Consider the following 7,141-nt stretch of genomic DNA (forward strand, 5'->3'; position numbering starts at 1 on the left):
AAAGTCCTAATTTCCAAGATGAAGTTAACTGTCCAAGAATTCTACATATAAAGCATAAAACTCATAGAAAAACATGAAGATATATACATTATATTTTTTTCCTACAGGCTGAAAGCTATCAGCCATGTTTGAAGATGACATACCTATAGCAGAGAAAAGAATTTTGTCAAAATAATAAGGCAGTCCTTGATAAAGTGATGTGACTTAGATACTCTGGGCCTTATTCCAAACTGCACTTTGAACTTCCCTCACCATCAAGAAAAAGTGACAAACCTTTGTACCTTATTGCTCCATATAAAAAATATAGGGTATTCTTCATTGTTTTAAAATTTATTTTTAATTTCTTTGTGGGAAAGGCTAGATATTCTGCTGTTTTGATGTTTTGACACAATAAAGCCCCATTTTGTATATAAGCTGCTGAAACAAAAGCAGAATACAGACTGTTGCTGAATTAAGGAATGATAAACCTTTAAACTTTGTCCTTCACCACTTTTTGGCTAACAAAGTTCTGTTTACTGTACTGGTTAACAAAAATCAGCAGTAGTAAAGCCTGAAATGCAGTTTTAAGAGGGCAAGGTGAGGTTGAGTAGTGGCCAGTTCTTTCTCTACCAGGATTCCTTGCCTAAGTGTTAAAAGGTAGACATTAAGCTTTTTGCCCAGGCTCTTTCCAAGGTGAAAAAGGAGAGTAGACTGGGACAAGAGATAGAAGAGGCAACACAGATGTAGCATTTCATGTGGATTGTGATATTATCCCCTATGTGTCTAGAAGAAGCCTGTGAAAAGGAATGATGTCTTGTGAGTGCATCTATCCATGAGATCTGCAGTGGAGACAGAGCAGACAGAGGAGATGTGATTGTTTTGCCAGTTCCTGTCTTTTATGACTGATCCTGCTTTGTGATTTTGGTTCCTAACCAGCATCTGGAACCTGTACGACATAGCATCTTTTGACATTGGCTGTGGTATAATTCTTTCTCTCTCTCTCCAGCTCCTAATCTTTCTCACTAAACAGTCCTCTTTAATATCATACAAATGCCAACTTTAAATTTAGCATAAAATAACCTGGTGCTGATGGAAATGTGTGTTCCTTTTCCAGGCCTGGTTGTGAGAAAAACCCAGCAAAGCAAGCTGTGGGGTTTTATCTGGCTTCTGTTCAATAACATGTCAAGTTTGTCAAAATTGTCTGACTGAAGCCCTTTATTATCACACAGTGGTGAAATGATTAGCCTGAAGGGGAAACAGAGCATTAATAAATTTAATGAATTGTACATTGTTCATGACAGTCTCTAATGGTACAGTCTTCTGTGTACTGTACATTCCAGATACCACCTCAGGTCCTACTAATTAATATTCATCAGTATAGGAGCATAAGCTTAATTTGGGATTTGCAGCACAGATCAGCCCTTCCCAGGATGCCTCACTGAAAGTATTTCCCAGGCCAGGTCATATGTCACATAGTCATAAAACATGTCAATAGGCTGTGTTTACCTTGTCAGTGGTTTATCAGCCTGATGTCATGGCAAAACTGGCAATTCAGGCTTTAAATACTCATGTCATAATGTCAAGATTTTCACCCACTTAGAAATATAGAGGAAACCAAACTTGTTTCTTTTACTACCCTAATTACCATTGTAAAGAATCTGAAATTGTGGATGTTGCCTTGTGAAGTCCTATACTATTTTTTAGCTTGTTGAAAAAAATATAGTAAATCTGTCTTTCTAAATAATTCCAACATCTTTAAGAAATAACAACAAAGCTTTAAAAGTCTTGCCAGAATTTTGTTGGCTGAAATTAAAAAGTTAAGGGAGCCCCTCCCTTGCCCCCTCCCTATAATTTACTGTATCCTAGATTTATTAAATTATGGAAAAGGGAACTACAAAAAAATCAATGAATTTATATTGTGCAGAAATGTAAGGAAACCTTGGTCCAGGATTGATTTCCTTAGTAAACTGCTTCAAGATGATTTCTTACCATAGAAATTCAAATGCATACTAAAATATTTCATGCATGCTTATTTAAAGGTACAGAAATGCCAGCATTTTACCAGAAAGCCCAACTCCAGGCATGGTATTAGCATTGTTCAGTCAATGTCTTGGTGATTCTTGAAAGCACAGACAGAAAAAGGGAAGGTATTTGATTTCCCAAACTATAGATTAGTACAAGATTTTTACCTTACCATTGTACAGAGTAGACAAGAACCACCCAACCAACCAAACCCCACCCCCCAACCAACCCCCTCCCCCCCCCCCCAACCCACAGACACCAAACATTTGTCCATAAGGAGATCTCCACAATTACTGTTTGTAAGATTCACCTCTGGAAACCAATCAGATTGTAATTGTCTTCCAGGACCTTTGCTAGTGCATACTTAATGGGGATCAATGACATATTCAAATACTCCATCCATATTCAGTCACTCCCTCATCTGTGGGCTTCACTTCACCAAGAAACTGCACTCCCTGGATAGCCCTGGATATTCTCTCTCTGAGATAAAAAGAATGAAAAAATTACCTTTCAGCAAATCCAGGGGAACATTCTAAATTTTAATTAATTTCAGAGCAAAAAGTATACTGGTAATGTTTTCATAACTTTTTGACAATATCTTTTTCTTTTATATCTGTTTTGGTGTAAAGACTTATCAATGAATCAATCTTTGTCCTACAAACTGAAACTCACCCTTCAACTTTCCTCACTGGCCAGAGTAATTTAAGCTACTGTAAGACAAATGGAATTGTAAGACTGAAAAACCTGTGTTTACTTTTTTTTTTTTTAAATAACATAATTACTACCTGAAAGCCTTTCTCAATTCCACGTTTCCTGATGATGGTGCGCTGAAGAGCAATCAGTTTTATGTGAAGATTAAACAAGTTGGTAGCTTCCCATATAGCCCTGTGACTCATTCTGAAATCTCTGTGCTGATATCAGCCTGTTGAATACCAGAAAATGACCCAGCAGTGACTCTGGGTAGCTTCATGGACTGAAGCAAATATTTACATTGATTCAGACATCGGGGAGGTGGAGTGGCACAACGAAAGCCATATTTATCCTCACAGTTATGTCACTGTTTCAAACACAGCTCCTCTGTGCAAAAAGCGAGGAGCATTTTAATTACTCTTCTCCTCCCCGCTCATCAAAATATTTTTAGGATTACTTGACTGTGCAAACTGTGATAGCCTGTTGTCAGGAACAAAGGGCACTATATTTCTGAGAGAATAAATTTTGATTGCTGGTCTGAGCAATCAAAATTCTCAGAGATGCACAAAAGGTGAAGAAGTTCTCCCTAATTTGATCACTTGTCATATCAACTGGGCAGTTAATAACTTTGCCTAAATAATTGCATTGTAAAATATATACATAAGATGAAAGTTCTCATATTCAGTGGAAAAGCCTGCCTTTTAGAAAAAAAGTGGCTCTCAGAAAATGAATAGGGGAAAGATAAATATGAACTACTGTTAAATAGCTTTTTATATTCATGCACTACTTTAACTGTAGCAGTTTTTCTTCAAACATTTGAACAGTTCCCTGGAAATCAGTTATGTCTTAAGGATAGAATAAGCAATCTCGAAAACCATACTCCCAAAGCCAGGTTCATACTTCTTTTTCGCTTGGTATAACAAACGCTTTTAGGCAGAATTCAGTAAATTGAAAATGCAGAGGAAGTATTCAGATTTGTTTTCTATGTATAAAACATTTAGGCTGCCTCCTGCAAGCCTGGCCATAGGGTCAGATTTGTCTGTAACATATTGAGATCCCATATCATTTCGATGCACACAGATCTGGGTGTATAGATAACTCCTCTCTTATTGTCTCTCTTCCTTCCTTTCCTAGAGAAATGTCTTTGGTTTGCTTTTGTTTTGGTGGTGGTTTCTTTTGTATTTTTTTCTCCTAAAATGGCATCACTATCACTTTATTAAAAATACTTCTTTGTGCTGTATTGCTTAATTCTGATTTGCCCGATAAAATATATGCAATTGTTTAGACATTCATACAGGAAGAAGATGGGAACACTTCTGACAGTAAAGCTTGAACAAAGAATTAACCAAGTGATTTTCTTCAACTTATCTCACAGATAGAATTTACTGTTCTCGTTCTGTAGAGTTGGTTGTTGGAAATTTACTTGGAATGCAAATAACATAGTATTTTTAGAGCTCCAAAGAGATTTCCTTTCTTTGAATTAAACTAGTAGCAATAGCCGTATTACCAACAATAAACAGTTTAAGTTATAATTTCTAAATCTTAAAACCAATTTTTAATTCAGTATTTCATGCACTTTTAAAACTTTAAATATTTCTGAAAAAGCCTCACATAATATCATCTGAAAAAAGTAATGTTTTTTTTTCTTAAGGTATATAACATGCATTGAAGATAAACAGTCTCCAACAACACTGAAGAGAAACACAGACTCTCTACTACAATACACAAATTATATCTCTACACAAAAATATTTTTACTTTTGTTGTGTATTTTCTTCTTTGAGTTCATAATTCCTAATTTACTGTATAATAACAATAACACTTTCCCTCAAAAAATCAAAGCAGTCTCCTTTCTAAATTTGAAAGGTTTTCATGGTCTTGCAGTTTTCCAGAAGATGAGCAATGGAGTCATCATGTGAAAGGGTTGAAAAGTATTATAATATTATATCTGTTAGCTGTAAAATTTTGGACTCAGCAATGCTGACAAATTTGCTCTGAGGATAAGTGCTCACAGGTAAATGTGTGATTTCAAACCTTTGGGCTCAAGCTTCCTGCTCTCTCTCCATTTGAATGCCAAAAAATGGTGGGAAAAAAAAATCCAAAACTGCTCAGGAATACCAACTTCACTTTTCCAGCCAGCTTTAAAAAAAAAAAAAAAAAAAAAAAAAAAAAAAAAAAAAACAAAAAAACCAACCACATTAAACACCCCCCCCCTCCAAGAAAAGAAAATAACACATCAAAGAACCAAGAATAACCCTTCCCTCCCCGCACTGAACAAAAATTTTGTTACTGGTATTTATTATCAGGTATTTTTATCATGGGGTCCCCTAACAGTAACTAAAAGACATATCTTATCAAATATCCTTCTTTTGAGATCAAGCCAATGTAACCAAGCAAGATATAAGGAGGTATCAGTCCAGAAGACAAGACATGTTTGCTGGAAGAGTAGGCTTTTAGAAGGACTTCATAAAGATTGCTTACTCAATTGGTAGTATGCCATAGCATAGAAAATTCCATGGTGGGGGCAAAGAAATTGTTTTATTTTCACTCCAGACATAATTAGTAGGGAAATTTAATCTCTGCCCAAAGGGAAGGTCAAGAGTAGGCAGCATGAATCTCTTTTTAATTTATTAATTAGGGAAAATCTTCTGTTTGTTTCAGGGCAGGATGCTCTTAAACTGTTTCTATAGTAAATTCATAGCTATTCTGAGAAAGACAAACTTGCTGTAAGTGCATTTAAAGTAAAACAAAGCCTTTTTTGCTGTAAGGTGATTGATGCTTTCTACTGATCTCATGTTTATTTGATATATGCTAATTCTTTATATCAAAGACACATCTTTTAGACTTGCCAACAGAAGTGTTGGCAAGATGAAAAATACTAGCACAAGTTTATTCTACAGCTTAGTCACTGTTTAAGATTATTAAACAAAACCTCCACAGTTTCTCAGTCAATTACATAGGGTTATATGAGATGCAGCTATCAGACATTATTTCAGACTTCACCCACCATGACTAACCAGTTCTTTTTTCAAAGAGAAATGCAGAGAAAGACTTTTTAAACTTCAAATGATTGAACAGCATTTCCAGCATTTCACCACTCCCTTCAAAAGCCTGGGTTCATTTTAGAAGATACACCAGATTTCTGTATTTTCTAAGCATCTTGTTTCTATTACAGGATAATGGTAGTTCACCTTCCAAAGTCAGAGATGCTTTTCTGTCTTTGGTCTCCTAGTGGAAAGTCTCCGGCCCCCTGATGGATGATTCAAGAGCTCCTACTTGGTTGTTCATGGGCCAAGGCAACCTTGAGATCAATACTTGGCAGCTGCTAGGGAGATTTCAAAGAATTTTAATTGCTCTTTTGAAAGTGCCTCAAAATGTCATAGACTGTCTTGGCAGAATCTTTAAAGTCCCAGTTTTCAGATGTGAAAATATTAGCTTTTATTTTCCTCTCCTTCAATGTTTTTGTGGACCAGAGCACATCCATTTACTAGCTGGTTCCCATTAGCAGGAAACAATCATCCTAAAACAGAAAGTGTGCTAAATTTACCTTTTTTTTAGTGTCCCTTCTTTTCTCTGAATTATACAGCTTACACAGCAGAATGTTTTTCAAAGACAAAACTCCAGTGATATAGAAATAGGAATGGACTGGGTGTTTCTTGTCTCCTGTGATTTTATGAAGTGTCTTGAAATTGTTTGTCATTCATGAAAGCAAGCTAAGTCTCAAAAGAGCTAAGGTGATACAAAATTACACAGAATAAATAATATTTACAATTTATCCATGCTTTTTTTAAAAAAAAATCTATTGCTTTTATCCAGTTGAAATAGACATACCTTTGTAAAGTGCTTTCAGATACTTTGCCGTATTCTATTCAATTTATTTATTTATTTATTTGTTTATTTATTTTTAGTTCTGTAAATCAGATAAAAAGTTAAAAGGAAGTCCATGCTGGAAAAGGGCATCCAGATTCCTCTATGCTACACAAGGATTTTGCAAGACCAAGGTCAATCACGAGAAGAGGAAGCTGGAAAAAAAAACCCACGTAAATATGTTTAAAAGTAGAGTTAACAAGACAATAGGAATAGTTTTTTAATGATCATTGAATTCTCCGTTGTCAATAGTCAAGTTGTAGTTCAGTTTTAAGTCATTTGATTAATTTTAGGAGATGATCAAATTTCATGTCTGTCTTTAAGTGGCAAGCCAAGAGTATATCATTACCTTTTGACTACGAAATTCTGTTAATTTGAATTAAGAAATACAAGTCACTCTAAACCTTTGAAGCTTTTATGTTGCAAAAATAAAATCTGAGATGTTCATATTCTTGGATATCAGAAACACAACACTTGGAAACACTTGCTTCCTTTTAGCAGTCTTCTGACATCTTTGTTTTGACACTTGTACTCTTTCTCCACTTCCAGTCAAGAGATATAAAAGAATGAAAGCTTCTAATCAC

This window comes from Prinia subflava, chromosome Z (genome assembly GCF_021018805.1).
Source record: "Prinia subflava isolate CZ2003 ecotype Zambia chromosome Z, Cam_Psub_1.2, whole genome shotgun sequence".
NCBI classification, from domain to species: Eukaryota; Metazoa; Chordata; class Aves; order Passeriformes; family Cisticolidae; genus Prinia; species Prinia subflava.